We start from the raw sequence: 16,940 nt of genomic DNA, 5'->3' as shown, positions 1-16,940 counted from the left end.
AAAGGAAGAGCTTTCTATGATTGCAACTTATAAATCTGTTGAGAGTCAGCGAGGTTATCCAGATGAGTTTTTTTCTCACATCATGCAATAGCTGAGAAGCTCTTTCATAGTAATCAGCTCAGAACTAGACTAGTAAATTTCAGGAACATATACACCCAAGTTAAATAATGCTACAATATACCTGTAAAGGGGTGCTGTATTTCTAAGAGATTTGAATAGAGTGGACTTCAGATCTGGCTTCACATTCGAATTCTTGGAGAGCTTTTAAAAAATAACAATGCTGAGGAACCAGCTCCAACAATTCCAATTTCATTGGTCTGGGATGGGTCTAGGGATCAGTAATTTTTGAAAGTATCTCAAGTGATTCAAATGTCCAGTCAGTGTTAACTGTTAACATTCAAAATCTTTAGAACTTTGGATCATCTTTGAACACTAAGGTGAAGTATAAATAAGGAACATTAGGATTACCTCACTTCTAGCTATAAAATTGAGAAGAAAATAAATTGATTTCTTAAGTTATAAAAGGGAAATTATCTCCTCTGTACAATCTTCCTTTTACCAGTTTATGAGACCAGCTGCATCATTCCAGTTTTCTAAATTATTGGCATTTCTAAAGATGAAGTAACAGGGGAAGTGATGAACTTTATAAATAGACTGCATGAAATATTTGGCATGAGGGGTCAAGATGTAGGCGAAGCTGGAAAAAGACTTTAGCTTGTGTGTTAGCCAGAGGCCAACAGTTGTTAAATTCCCTAAATTTCCTTAAGGAAGGGAAGAGGAAGAATCCCTTTAAGAACATAATTTTTTTTTTTTCTCCAATGTGTAGTCAGTAAAACCCTGAGGGAAAAAAATGTACCTTTCAAGCCAAAATTAGGTCATGCCAACCACAGCAAATTTGGAAGCTCTACTTCAAATGTAGTCTTGCAGGATTGCTGTGGATCATCTTAATGTCATGCACGTGGTAAGGCTGACGCTTCCAGATCATGGCTGCGGGGCTCTGCTGAGCAGGCCGGCTCTGCTGACTGAGTCTGACCGAACCCAGTTAGGCTGTAGTTGGCACACAGACATGACGTGACCTAAGGTTGTGTCTGAAAGGTATGCTCTGGAATATGGCATTTTTTTAAGGTGAAAAATTTACAGTTTCTAAAAAAAAAAAAAAAAAACTCAAAATCACATAACAGTTCATTTTGTTTTGCTTTATGATTCTAGAGGGGAAAAATGTTAAAGGAAACAGGGAATGGACAAATCTAGTATAGTGGCCTGCAGGCATGGCCTCCTGGTAATTAGGAGGAGGTTGCCAAAGAACTACCTCACCATTAAAAAAAGAAAGAAAGAAACCTACAAAGTAATAGTTTCATTCATGTATTCACCTGTTCACAGAAGTGGCAGGATTGTTCTTTTTCCAGTCTTGAGGGATGTGGGAGAAAATTAGAAGGCCCTTCATTCATTTCATTGGCACTTATCATTACTAGAACGTTGAATCTGCTGTAAAATGCAATATATTTCCATTATGTGAAAGAAACTTCTGCTTTTTTCCTACCTGCAGAACATAGTACTTCGTGGGTGTTTCTATTCATTATTTGAATGATGGACTGGCCATAAAAATATAGCTTATTTCCATTACATAACAGAAATTTATACTCTTTTCTACTTGCAAAAAGTATTTAATAAAGTGATAAGGCCTGTAAGGTTTAAACATTTTTATTGTGGAATGCGCTAGAGAACTTTACTGAGTTGTGTAAGGAAAGTATGAATATCTGTCATAGTATCCCATGTGTCTGTTATGTCCCCAAAGCAAAAAGCTAAAGCCTGTCTTTTGTTGAACACTACTGAATTCATTCCCACCAAAAAAACAAAAACTCAAAAGAGTTTTGGACTTGTTCCTAAATGAGCACATATATTTGCAGCTGCGGTCTTTGTCACCATTAGCTTTACATCTGTGTCATACCTGCAGAAAGAAGTTTTTCTCTTCCAGAATGACTTTCCAGTGTGTACAGTTAGTTGCATCAGTCTAGTTTCCAAGTTATTGACGTCTCTTAGGATGAGGTAGCAGTGGATATATAATATTCTATCTGTTATGAACTGGGATATTGTGCAGGAGATTGAAAAAATAAAAATACTCTCCTTCTATTATAGAATAGAATTTCTGCGTTCTTGAATTACTTAATATAGGAACTTTCATGTGTTAAACTACATTCCCCTTGATTTTTCTGGCATGCTGGTTCTACAGTCTCTGATAACACAGGAAATAAAAGGCCCAATCAGTACTGCATGAGGATTCTAGACATACTTCACAGAGGAGAAAACACTTGAAGTGGATCTTAAAGAAAGACCTTGAATGTGTCTTGTGTTGTCGCTGCATGTCTTGCCTTTTGAGTAGAGACTCTAGTGTGTCACTACACACCCAATAATACAGTCAAATCCCCCACTTAATGAATAATTTGGTCCCCTCAATTTTTTTTTATTATTGGAAACAGATAATTTATTTTTCATGGAAACAGTTTTTAAATGGCTGTTAACTTCTCACATGAGCCCACAAAAACCCATTGTACACTTACAGTAATTCTTTTTAAATAGCAGGAAGCCATACAGGTGTTGTAAAACAAATAACTGAATTAGACTGTCCAAACTTTCCTTCACCAGTAACGCTTAGCCAACGCAGTCTCTGATGAGGCAGGTGGAATTTTTGTGGAAATAATGAAAATAATTTCTAGGTTTCACAATGTAGTCTAGTACATAGAGACCTCAGAATCATATGCAGTGTTCCTTTAAAGTGCAGAATTCCCACCGCCACCTTCCTGGGGAGACCTTTCAACAGATGATTAGAATGTTTATTGGAGTTTAAGGATTACTGCTTAAAGATCGCAAGTATTCTTAGTTTATCATTTCTTTTTAGAATAGCTTTCTCTGTTCAGATATATAATAAGCATCACTCTAAATGTTTTATTAGTTATCTTCAGCTAACACGTGGAACATACAAGAAAGAGAATTTCTTAAGGGATAACTGAACAAGAAGAGAACAGAAGGCGAGTAACAAGCATGTGTGCCTGGATAAAGTGCCTGAGAAGGATTTGACTAAACTACCATTAGGGCTCAGGCACTTGGGCTCCGGCCTCCATACCTTATCAGTTGCACTCTGCTGTCCTCCATGGCCCCTAATAAATTCTTACTGCACTGCCTTCTCCAGGAATGTCCGAGGTCAAATTTAAGGGGTTTTGCCCAGGTTCCCAGAATCTAGGCACGTGCCTGCCAGGCATATGGTTAATAGATACTTACTGAATGAGCAAACGATTTCTGCCACTCACTTCCTCTGAATTATAATCTCTGTGGAGTCTTGTTCGCTTAGGGCCCCTGATATGACCGGGAAAGTGCCTCAAACATATTGTAGATGGATATTCTCCATAAATTGAATTGAATTAAAGAAAAATTTGGTGGGACTTGAATTTAGAATTTCTTCTAAGCCCTGGTTGTGAGGTGATTTGCATATGTAAGAAAGTGGAGATTATGCATTGAGTTTATTTGAATTAGACGTTTTACAAAATGGATTTCATGATCAGAAAATGCCTAAATTTGTTGAAACTAAGTTAACAGAAAGAGAGTACCTTGCTGCATAGTTTTATGAGTCTAAAAACAGTACTCCATATATTTAACTCAGAGTTTTTGTTGGTGGCGCTTTATTAACTTCATGGTTTTTAAAATCCTCCTTTGAGATTTTTCTCTGCACCATCTAGATTTGGACCATAATTTGTGCATAATTCAAATTGCAGGAATATGAAGGAAGAGAATAAAAATTCATGGCAACACAAAGTACATTATTTTATTCACTGCCTTCTAAATTACTCTACCTATAAACTCAACTAGGTATTTTATTCTTCTCTATTAGAGAAGAATAAAGGAAAAATATCCAAAATTATTAAAAAGAAAGGTATCACCTTATTTCTTCATGTAGTACTGTCTTAAAAACTTTAATGATTCTTTTCTAAAAAGTAAAGTGATTTGGGGGAGTAGATAAAAATATTTTCAGATTATTTAAGAAAATAAGCTTGAATATGGAATATATTTTGAACCTTTTTAAATGTTTCTCAAAGTATTCTCTATAGCATTTATCAGGACTCTTTCAGATCCCAAGACAGAGAAAGAATCCCGAAGCCCCTTTATAAGTTTGTGTCTGCTCTTCAGGTTTATTCAGCAAGGACAGCACTGGGACTGACACGCTTGCAGGGTGCCTCCCCGTCTGCCAGCTCATCTCTCTTCCCGCATACAGAGCCACTTTGGAGAGTAAACCACACGTAGAATGGGTCATTCCATTCACATAAGTACTAAAATTGGAATGTGTTCTCAGAAACACAAAAGTAAAACCTTAAAGACTCTACTGAAGACAATTAGGATTCATTGCAGTCCTTTCTTCTTATCACAATAGAAAGAATGTCAACTTTTGTGTCTTCAGTAACCATGCTTCTCAAGGATTTAATGAAATGATATATGTACCATAGCACTGTAAAACGGAAATCCTGTACAAATATCAGTTCTTCTTAACCTACCTTAGATTGTAAACTCCTTGGGCTTGGGGACTGCACCTTATTTGTCTTTGTGCTCTCTCTGGTCTAAATAAGTCTGTTACACATAATAGATGTCCCATAAATGTTTGTTGAATTAAATTGAAACAAGTGAATGAAGGGTAATAATTGTTCCTAATTCAAATGAGAGAGATTTAGGAAAAACAATTAAGTGCTACCACTATGAAAACTTGCCCTTTGGAATTATCTTTCCTATGCCTGACTTTTGTAGAATTTTATGTATACCTATTTTATGGGACTAATTTCTGCCTTGTACTAAAGTTCATGTTTAAATTATCTTTCCCAGTTTTGTAAAATTTAAGCTCTTTGGAGGACAGAGATGAAGAATTATTATATGTATTCAGGATATACTCTCTGATGGATTTATAATATCTAATTTAACAAATTAACTTTTTGCACCAGATCTGCTATACTACCTGACTGGCTGAACGATGTTGATCATAACCAAAGATACTTCCTTGGGGTAGGCGTCCAGTTCCTTTTGTGAAATACTACTGCTTACTATTCTATGAACCTATGGTAATGATATTATTTATTGTATACTAATACATATTTTTACAACTGAGGAAACTGAAATTTAGAAGTCACATAGATTAAAACTTTGGTCTCTGATTAGAAAGCATGGTTCTTATATAGCTACAAAAGAACTGCCATCAGTAGCCTTTATTTCATTTCATATGCGGTAATAGATGAATGATGATTCTGCATCTTTCTTACATTATAATATTATATTTCTTAGATTTGCCCACCATGTAAAAATTATGAATTTTTGTGGTTCTTGTTTGTGTCGTGAGTGAAAGTCATGAGATAATACTGTTGGAGCTGATAAAACAATGTTGAGAGACACATTTGTGATTCATTAAAAGACATAGTGTAACTCATTGGCCCAGTTTGGAGTTTAAGTTTTATCCAACTGATTCACGTAAGTTGGGGGTTTTTTGTTTTGTGATATTCATCTGACTAGGTTGATCTCTTATTTCATAAATATATGAGGAACCAAGTACATTGGAAAGGGTTTATATCTTTTGTAAACCCATTAAGTCAACATCTAATGAAAGCTAATTCAAACGTTTTATTTATTCCATTGCTAGTTAGTTAGCATCGGTATATGATGGGAGTAAGAAAAACAAAATGATAGTCAAATCATGAAGTTTTATTCTTCACCAGCAATCTTCATGATACATTTGTTTCAATGATACTGTTATCTAGAAATGATAGTCATTTTTATTTTGCATAGATTTATTTATTCAGGCAATTCCTAATTACCCGTATTTATTTAAGTATAGCAACTTACTATTGGTGTCAATTTATTGAATGTCTAGGCATTATGTAGCTACAGAACATTTCTTCTCAGTTGTCCTAATGGAAGATACTTGGCTAGCAAGAGTACACAATTGTTTGATAATTGACTTTTGTTCAAGGGTGTACAAGTCCAGCCTAGAAGACCTCATTATCCATTAGGTACCCACCTCAGCTAGAGCTACATTTTAACACTGCATTCTTAAGAGCAGCATACATATCATTTTAATTATCACTTGGAAATATAATAATTATGATAAAAATCCTTATTAAAATTTTTTTCTTGTTGTATAGTACACTTATTTCAAACGATAGTTAATGCAGCCAGAAGCCAGTGTTTAAATAAATTGAACATTGCCTTGAATGTTCTTTTATAGGAAATGACTTTAGAGTATGATTCTGACTCTTCTGATTCTTCTCTCGTTGTGTTTCACGTACTTTCTTCATCTCAGCCTCCATCTCTACCACTGGTACTTTTAGATATGTATTTTTCCTTATATTTATTAATAGAAATAGCTTTAAAATTGAAGTTTTAGTTATATAAAAGAGATATAAGATACACAGTAAAAGGCGTGTGATTTTTTTTAAATATAAAGTTTGACTCTGTTGCTAATGAATATTGAATACACACTTCAATATATAGTTCTAAAATTGTTTTAATCACGTTATCATATCTAAGAAGATACTAATAACCTTTTGTTCACAACTATACTACTAACGAATATAAAGAATTCTGCATAAATTATTTCCATGTACAATCACTTTTAGTCATTTAAATTTCCATTTGTTGTTTTGGAGATGTTGCAACCTAAAAATACAAATACAGTTTGATAGTTTGTATTCTAATAGAAATGTAAATCCCCTAAAGATTGAGTCTGATTGTATTGGTTGCATTATAAAGCTTCAAGTAATAATTACCCCCATACATTTTAGTACAATTAGAATTCTTTAATCTTTTTTGAGATGCTGAAAATAGATTTTAAAATTTCAAGTACCTAGGATAAATAATTACAGTCTATTCACATAACTATAAATGCATAAATTATTATTTTAATTTTAAAATATAAGATAGAGAAGTATACCTTACTAAATATTGAATTTTTTTTTTTTTTTTTTTTTTGCGGTACGTGGGCCTCTCACTGTTGTGGCCTCTCCCGTTGTGGAGCACAGGCTCCTGACGCGCAGGCTCAGCGGCCATGGCTCATGGGCCGAGCCGCTCCGCAGCACGTGGGATCCTCCCGGACCGGGGCATGAACCCGTGTCCCCTGCATCAGCATGCGGACTCAACCACTGCGCCACCAGGGAAGCCCTAAATATTGAATTTTTATACCTTAAATTAGCTAGTTGGCCAGTCAGAATGTGAAATTAACATTGGTAGTTTATAGAATGTTAGCATGTAGAAACTGAAAGTTAGTAGAAAAATCAGCTGAATTTTAGCTGACAGATGTTCACTGAGTAAATTCACTAAATCTATATCCAGTACTTGTAAGACAGGTTGATTGATATCAAAATGTGTGGATGTTTACTGGAAGATAAAGCAAAGACTTGGCATTATTCTAATAATTAAACAGAACAAAGTTTAAATTGAAAAAAATACATATTCTTCATTTAAAAATTCATTATGTATAAGTTTTTAATGATATCTTATATATATATATATATACACACACACATATATACATATGTACATATCTAAGCATGTAAGCATGTAAGTATGTATGTATGTATGTCAAAGGAATCACCAAAGTCAGAGCCAGTACGTGAGACTGGAAGTTTTGCTCGTTACTCTGCTTTAAAATGAAGGGCATTCCAAACATCCTGGCAGCCCTAAAGAGCAATGGCCTTCTAGGGTCTGCTCCAACTCTAAATTCCTCCATTCTGTCTACTTTGGCAGTTACCATTCCTATGTTGTGTTCTTAAAGCAATCAAAGTAAGACCTCATATTTCATTAAAATGTTGGAATCTGTTTAGCATGACATAAAGGGTTGATGCTGGAGTCAGACTGTGTAGGTTCCAATCCCAGAGCCACACTTACCTTGTGCAAGCGAAGTCCTCTTTGTCTAAGTTTCCTCATATGTGAAATGGATGCAGTAATGGTACCATAAGGTTGGTATGAGGATTAAATGAGTTAATACATGTAAATAGAACAGTGCTAGACACAAAACAAGGATTAACAATCATTATCCTTTTTTTAATTTTTACAATCAAGAAATTTTGCATTGAAAGGGATTTTGGTTTTTGCCTTTTGAGGAGGAAGGTCTAGGAAATAGATTTTATAATTACCTACATCATCCTACAAATTAGTCATTAAAGGCAGATTTACTACTTGATTTTATCTTTTCAAAGTTTTTGTTTAAATTCTTATAGTAGAATTTTAAAGGTTTCAATTCATATTATTAAATTTGAAATACAACTAAGGAATACCAGAATTACCAATTTCTAGAAGTTTCTTAGTTTTGAAATGTTGATGAACAACGGATCATTTCCTGAAGGAATTTGCAGATTCATCTCCCTGAAACGTAAGAGAAAACTGAACTTTAATAGTGGTCAGTCATTAATTCCTTTGAAATTAAGTTAAACATTTAGACATAAATCAAATGGATAAATGTGTTGAAACCTTTATTGTAGATTTTTAAATTAAGCCTTAGACAACATTTTGTACTAGCCAAATATCACACATTTTTAGTGTATTTTATTATGTCTGTGTGACTTTTTTTTTAACAAACAGGTTTCACAATCCTTGTAAACAAGAGAAATTTACCATAGCATTCGGTGGCATAGCCAAACTCACGTGGGGCTGGCTTTGAGAAATGCGATACTTAAGATTTAGACAGTCGAAGCCTGTGAATGTCATTTATTTTCAAATTAACTGATTTAGAAACAAGCAAATTAAAAGTACTTTAAAGTGCTTGGCACAACCATATTCTTCTAAGAAATATTTTACAACATTGAAGAACTTGTGTATCCATCTGGGAAAACAAAATACTCCCACACAGGCCACTATAACTCTAAATAACCAGTCCATTGGCAGAGGGAATCTTTCAGGCAACTCTTTCACAGAGAACAGTGTCATTAGGGAACAGAATTTTATCCCAAAGTATGTCAATTTTTGACCAAAATCTAAATTTTATTTTTTCTTATCAGTGTGGCCCCCTCATCAGTGGGAATGAATTAATGACTTTTTTTTAATGTGCTTGCTGAAGTTGCAAATAACTAGTTAACATTGTGGAGTGAGAAGTTACACTACTTAAAGTTTTCAAAATGTGTCTCAGTTTATTACCTTATTGTGACTAAAATAATTACAACAAGAATTAAATATTATATATAAAGCATTTACCTTATTTCCTGCTATTACTTCTATGTAGAAAGATGTAAATATGTGAATTTTTATCTTAAGGAGATGGTTTTCATCCACATATGGTTTACCCAGTACTCTGCAAAGTAAGAGATGTTACGTAGCTAGAAAGTCGTACCCATTCAACCAAACTTCTGGAAGTAGGTTTGTTATTTTCTACTAAACAGTTTTCAGCCTCTGTAGCTTTGGATTTCAAATACAGATAATTATTAGGTTATTAAATCATGCAGATTCTCTCCACCACTTCCTCTGCTATGTGCCTTTGGGGAGTTTTTTGTTTGTTTGTTTGTTTGTTTTGTTGTTTTTTTGCGGTACGCGGACCTCTCACTGTTGTGGCCTCTCCCGTTGCGGAGCACAGGCTCCGGACGTGCAGGCTCAGCGGCCATGGCTCATGGGCCTAGCTGCTCCACGGCATGTGGGATCTTCCCGGACCGGGGCACGAACCCGTGTCCCCTGCATCGGCAGGCGGACTCTCAACCACTGCACCACCAGGGAAGCCCTGGGGAGTTTTCTTAAATAGTAAATTGTTCTACATCATCTTTGTAAAAGTTATTGTAGTAAGATTATAAATTATGCTAAAATATTATTTATGAATTTTAGTTACATCACCATGTGCCCATTTACTAGTTATAATAAGTTTGCAGAATGGAATTTATTTGCACTTTGTGTATTGCCAATTTTTACTCATGGACTTTTTAAAAGCAATATATTTAAATCTGATTTTTGTATTTAGATAATAGTTGTTTGTATTCAACTTCAAATTTGAGAAACTGCTTTGTAATGTTTCTCAATGTAACTGTTTGTAACTGTAATGTAACTGTTTGTAATGTGATCCAAGTCATTACCAAGAGTTGTGCAACTATAAATGAGATAAACAAAATAGAAATAGTGATCTTATGTGAAAGCTATAGATTGGTGTCTGATCTAGTCTTGCAACTATGTATCTTACCAGCCTGTTAAAATCTAAAGGTCCTGAAATTATTCTCTTTTTTTCCCAAAGTCGTCGTTTTCTAAATGAGTTACTAAATGAAAAAAAGAAAAGTGGTAATAGAGGAAGTTGACATGGAGAATTGTCACTGTACTCAGCTCTTTTATCTTTTTCTAAATATAGTTTAAAAATATTGTTCAGGTCAGCTGATATAAGCGGGGGAGTGCTTCTTCATGTCTTCTTTGTTTCCCAGTCATTTCAATAATGTTTTGATGAATTAAAGTATATAAGTGAAACAAAGAAATCAGCACCAAGTTCTCATATTAATCTGAGAATTGAAACTGCTAATTCCCCAGATATTTTTAATATATTGCTAATCTCAAAACCAGGACTAAATTGGTATTCCAGGACTAAAGTGGTAAATTTTTAATAGAGATGTCTCTTACAAGCAGGTCTTATTATAACATACTAGAATATCATTTATTCTTTGAGGGTGTGATTTATTCTATTTAAATATAAGCCCTGTAAAGGAGATGTGTTAATCTGTTTTTACTCTAAGTACATAAATATGTCTGTTGCATTCTAGTCAGTAGATGTATTCAGAAGCCAATATGCCTCCACTCTCACATTTCTTCTGTAAATGATGAATAATATTGATAAATGAAAATTACAAATCTGCAATAGAGCTTAACTACTGAACACTAAATCATTCTGTTACTAACTCTGTTCCAATGACATTTTCTAGATTAAAAAAAAAAGTCATTCCTACACTTAAAAAATATTTTGTGCTTTTGCAGCAATATAAGCAAATGTGCATTTGAAAGAAAATTCACAATGCAGCCACAAATAATTCCTTTAAGACTCAAAGTGCCATTTTCAAAAATGGTTCAATTTTCAGAATGGAATATTTAAAACCTCTTTCCTGCCAGACTTTACATTCCACATGTTTGGTGCAATTAAAATAGAGTTGAAGGAATGGAACTCTTCCATCTATATTTTGGAAAAACATATTCACTCACCTCAATTTGTCAGTGTGCATTAAGAGGGAGGTCATTATGCAGTAGAAAAAGAAGAAGAAGGCAGCTCTAACTCATGTGACTGACATGTACTGAACATGGCCATTAATACAACTTGGCAGTGACCTTGGCAGAATTACAGGTAATCTCCTTGCAGGGTTAAAGTATTTGAATGATATTTCTACCATGTTAAGCACAAAGAGAAGTCTCTTTGGAATTTTACCCTTTAATTTTCTTTTATCCTAACAGATATATTTTTTAACTGATCCCTTAATTATTTTCTTTATCCGTTTGCTCTCTGAATTGACAGTTTATCCAAAACATTGTTGCTGTCATTTTTCTGTCATTATGGGGAACTACTGTATATTGGTATCACTTTCATAAAGAGTTGAAGTTGATTTTATTTTTATTATAGGTGTAAGTATGTAGTCAAATTTTGTTATACCACTCATAACCAAAGTTCTAAAAAGCAGAAAACCTATATAGAGAAGACATAGGTTGAGAACTCAATGTTGAAAAAATTCCTTTATTATATATTTTATAAAAACTCTCAGCACCGTTATTATTATTACCATTTAGGATTTATTTGGATTATATAAGTTAAAACATGTATTTTTATCATAACTTCTTGGATTTTGCAATAGAAATTTCAAGTGCATCATTGTTTATTTCTTCCTACCTCAGGTGAGTTTGTCTCATAAGAAGGGAACTTTGGCACAGAAAAGATTCAGGTAAATTAATGGAAAATATCATGACAAATAGTAAAGTTGTCATCTTATTAAAACACCCTATTGTCATTATAATCTCATATTTAGTAATAATCTGTACTGAAATGCCTATAATATGTAAGAAGTTTCACATAATGGAAGTCGGGCTTAGTAAAAAGCCTCTAAGCAGGTCGTAATTTCTTACAGTTGCTTCTACATCATATTTCAATACAGGAAATGAACAGTGACTATAAAGGAAGAGCATTTTTTTTCCACAAATGTGGATCCATTTAAAAACTATTCCTTCCTGAATTGTTTCTGGGGTCTTTTGGCAATTTGAACCAGCTGTTGACAACAGCATTTATAGGAGCCATTGACACTGGAGGATATGACAGTTTCTGTTTGGGGTTCATTATTCGTAATTTTAATTCTAGTTCAACTTTTAGAAGCAGGCCAAATTAGTTAATTTCTGGAATTAAAGCAAATTCACTGGTCATTTACATTTTTGAGTATCACATATATGTAGAGAATTAGAAAGCTGCTTTCAATCAATGAGTCATTTATAGTATACAAGGTGAATTATTTTCATACAGAGCACCCTTACGAATCATTTGATAAGAAGGACGTGGAAATTTATTAGGTAAGGCATGTTCAATAGATTACAATATCCTGAATTTCTCATCAGTTTACCTATAAATTTAACCTTTAGCAACACCTATTTCCAATTTATTGTCAAGTTGATCTATATAATCAGAATTCCATATTATGTTTATATTACCCAGGAACCCACCAAATGGAAAATTAGAGGTATCTTATCTCTGGCTATAAATTATAAGTAAATGGTTGCTGGCAGCCTATAGCACTATTTAAAATCTTAACGATGGGGAAAAAGAGTTGTTCTTGAAATAACTGTAGTAGAAATACATTAAGAAATATAATTTCAATCAGGAAAAAAGTTAATCCAGTTTCAAAAAATGACATGGAAAAGTCAGAGAAAATGAAACACCCTTCTTTAATCTAAGGGGAGTCAAACTTTTAGGTTTGTATTTAGATAAAAGCTCAGATCATGAATGTACTGGATTTTATATATTTTACTGTCAGCTGATTTAGGACTTTCACATATAAAATTTCAAAACTAGATGATGAAAATATTTTGTTAGAAGTTTGTAAGGCCCCCTAACAGATGAGGCAGTATAGCAGAGGAATATGAGCTTAGAATCTGGAGTCAGCCTCCCTTATCTCAAAACCTAGCTTTGCTAATTAGTTATGGTGTAAAGTTGGGCAAGTTTTGTATTTTTCGGTGCCTTGATTTTTTTTCTGAACCAGAAATATAATATGAATAATGATCATGATAGTACAAAATTATCCAGGTATAAGGTTCAATTGAAATAATAGAAATAATATTCCTGGGACATGTTCACTCAATGAACTATCATTATCACTATTACTAGGATGATTAAAAATTGTTTCACAGGAATAAACTATCAAACACGAATTAAAATTCTGTTGCCAAAATTTCAAATTTTATTCTTCAAATCTTTTTCTCCTTCCACGTTTCCAATCTGAAATAGACTCTCCTAACATGATAATTTTTTGGATTAAAGAAAGTCATAGATATTAGTTCCAATAGATTATAAAATCTTTCATTAAAAATAGAAGAAACATGTATATCATCTAGTTAATGCCTCTCACTTTGTCATGGAGAAACTGTGTATTAGAAAAAAATGAATTTCAGAAATATTAAAAATTTAGTTTAAATGTGATTGCGTAGCCTACATTGTCTACCTAGTAATTGGTCTGTCTGATTTTTGCACAATGTCTCAATAGAATTTTAAAGATAGACTTTGATTTTTTTAACTTAATTCCAACAATTTATTGGTTTACCATTGATTTTTTAAATAGAATTTAAATAATACATACACACACAAAATATTTTAAGTGATGGAACGTGTCTGTTTGGGTGTTTAAGCATAGAATACAGTTAAAGTTTTAGCAAAAGACAAATGGCTAATGGAAAAATAGACCTAAATAGAAATGCTTTTTGTGATGTGATTTTTTTAAAAAATAAACAAACACAAAAGAAATCTAAAGAGACATTTTGCAAAACCTTGCATTCCAAAAAAAAAAAAAAAAATGAGATAGGAAAAGCATTAAGGTAGACAAGGCAACACTACCCCAGACATTAGGATCTTCTAAAGTAGCTCAGTCTGTTGAGTTTCCCAGATGGTTGTCAGCGATGTGCCTATCTCTGCACCATACTCTTCTTCTCCTTCTAGGGCAGGATTGGAGGAGGGGCAGTAAGTTTCTGTGGGTAGATGGCTGTGGTGCTCACATCATCATGTGCCCTCTCCAGTTCATACATTTCACTATAGGATGGTGCCTCGATTTCAAGGCTTCTAGAAAAGAAAAGTTGCTTTCCTTCAAAAACCATTGAAATCCTATTCTATGTTAACATCTTTTTTAAATTATTATTAGGTTCTTATAAATACATGAAAAATTTACCAAGGAAGTTGGCATATTGGCACACATCTAGCCACATGGAAGAGTTGTGTTCTCCTTTATCTTACTGTTTTCTCCTCCTGAGGATCTTTTCAGCATACTTAATGAAAACTAAAATTTTGATGAAGAATTATCACAGTATCTCCCACTTCTTTGTTTACTGTCATTTTGATGGCTGATGCTATATCCATAAATTCTCAGGGAAGGAGTTTTCTTACTGTGTGTCTTTTATTTTTTTTCCATAGAGTTGATGTCTATAATTGTACTTCGTTTCTAATCTTCTGTCTTTTATTACACAATAGGGAGCCACTGATCACTTGTTTCCGCCCTAGTATAATAGAAATATCCAAATATTTCAGTCATACCTTACCCAGACATACAATCAGGAAACGTGAAAATGAGTGGCTTTCTTAATTTATTAGAATTTATTTCTCTTTCAGTAAAGCTAAGACTATTATTCATTAATTAGTTTAGTTTTTATCAAACCTGCTGATTGACCAAAGATTTACATTATTTTAGGATCCAATCCCAGGCAGGAATTAAATATCTGAAAAATTCAACAATAGAAAAAGATGAATTTAATGGAACAGATTTTCAAAGGACTTGGAAATACTTAAAAGGTATTCTTAGAAAATTTAGTATGTAGGATGGAGGATGCACAAGTAGTCAAAAGACTACTTCATCTTGTGTCACAAACTTTTAGATAGGGAGGAGAATATCTGGTTGGCTAAATAAAGAAAGACCTTATGAGGAATGGGAATGAAAAAGTATTATGAGAAAAAAAAGAAATTTGAAATAATATGAAAATGAAAGTTCCAAGAAAATAGTAAAGGCTTAAAGTAAAGTAAGTAAGGCTTTTAAAGTAAAGGCTTAAAGTAAAGGAGAGTCAGAATTAAGATATGATATTTACGAATTGATTCAGTTTAACCAAAAACAACAGCAAAGGATAAAGAGTAGCCCAATTTTCATGTGAAGGGGAAAGTAAATATAGATCATATCAGGAATATTTTAAGTTCCATGAGGGCATGAATTTTTATCTGTTTCATTCATTTTATTCCTTTAGATCCCTTAGAATAGTGCCTGGAACATAGCAGTTACCCACCCCCCCCCCAAAAAAAAAATGGTTGAATGAAGGAATGAATTTAATGATTTTTTGCATATGTAACATAGGTTTCCATATGTAACATATGTACGTATGACCTAAGGAATCAAGTGATACTAAATAATAAAGCAAATTTCATGGAACTCCTGAGCAATTCTGGCTAAAGCCTAAGATAATTTTAGTAGCAGGAATTCTTGTAACATAATGCCATTGCAAGGCCACAAGCTACTATTCTTAAGGATTTTTTAATAAAGGCTAGAAGGTAACTATCACAGTGATAACATTTTTGAAAGAAAACAAAGTGTGACCCAAGGAACCACCATTACTAACTCTCTTATTTGCAGACTTAAAAATATACAAGGAAAAAAAATATACAGGAAAAAAAATATATATATATACAAGGAAAAAAATCACTATGATTTGTGATACATTTGTTATACATCCTGTAACACCCTGGGTGTGAGTATAAAAACTGGTCCTATGAGAATATTTTAACCTTCACTGTAGAGTGTGAAGGAGAAGGGATAGGTATAATCTCAATTTTCCAAGCCTTTTGATTTTGTTCTGTATGACATCCTCATCCATAAATTGGAAAAATATTCCTTAAACCAGGCAGATTTGAATGGTAGCTAAAGGAATAGTGAAATAAATAATTTGTACATTCAATTTAAAGGGTTCTGTGTAAAGAGAGTTTTTGAAGTCTGGCCCTTGAAAAGGCAAGATCAGAACGCAGTGTGAGCTTGGTAGACTGGAGAACTGGTCAGAAATCATGAAGTCAAGGGAAAAAAAAAAAAACTCTTTAAATACAAACTGTGGAAGAGTTGGCTGGAAGCAAATCTGGCAGGGGAAAAAATACAAAATTGGAATAAATGAAAAGGTAAACATTTACTTTAGAATTCATGCAGTGTGTGGATAATTAAAATTATGTATCTGATAGGAGTATACAAGAGCCTTTTTTTAGTACTATGTATATTTTTGGACTCCAGAGCTAAAGGCAGGTATGACTTGAAATGAAGAGCCACAAAGATGGGGGATAAAAGAGAAACTAAAGCAAGGAAAGCATGACAAAAATAGATATAATTCAATTCACAGTCTTAAAGCACATGACATGAAAACATGATCACCCGGTGTTGTTCTCTCTACAGAGGGTAGAACAACAGGACTGGGCCTAAAGCATTCTGTGAGGGATTAGCTATAAGTAAGAATTTCCTGAGAGTGAGAGTTGTGAGATATCAAAATAGGTTAGTGAGGAAGGTTATGTTGCTTCTTTTCCGGAAGGCCTTAAAAGAGAGGTGGAATCTTTATGAAATAATTTGGGTATGGTATTATCTGAAGGAGGGAAAAAATGATATGACCTTGCATGGCCCCTGCCGCTATTAATATCCGGCATTTCTGCTCTTACCTTGGCTGAATGGAAATGTAGATATGTATTTCTACAAAAAAAAAAAAAAAAAAAA

The 16,940-nt window shown here is 33.5% G+C and overlaps 1 protein-coding gene across 7 annotated transcripts in view; it reads left to right on the top strand.

Moving 5' to 3' along the window:
* MEF2C (myocyte enhancer factor 2C) overlaps positions 1-16,940 on the top strand; it is a 170,290-nt gene that overhangs the window by 41,533 nt on the left and 111,817 nt on the right. The window contains exon 1 of one of the 7 annotated variants that reach the window (XM_024734344.1): positions 11,888-11,906. The exons of the other annotated variants lie outside the window; for them this stretch is intronic. The gene's annotated coding sequence lies outside the window, so the exon portion shown is untranslated. Of the gene's footprint in view, positions 1-11,887; positions 11,907-16,940 lie in introns of those variants that run through there. 7 annotated transcript variants of the gene reach the window in all.

This window comes from Neophocaena asiaeorientalis, unplaced genomic scaffold, assembly GCF_003031525.2.
Source record: "Neophocaena asiaeorientalis asiaeorientalis breed wild unplaced genomic scaffold, Neophocaena_asiaeorientalis_V1.1 scaffold184, whole genome shotgun sequence".
In the NCBI taxonomy this organism is placed as follows: domain Eukaryota; kingdom Metazoa; phylum Chordata; class Mammalia; order Artiodactyla; family Phocoenidae; genus Neophocaena; species Neophocaena asiaeorientalis.
This window is presented reverse-complemented; position numbering and strand designations above follow the sequence as displayed.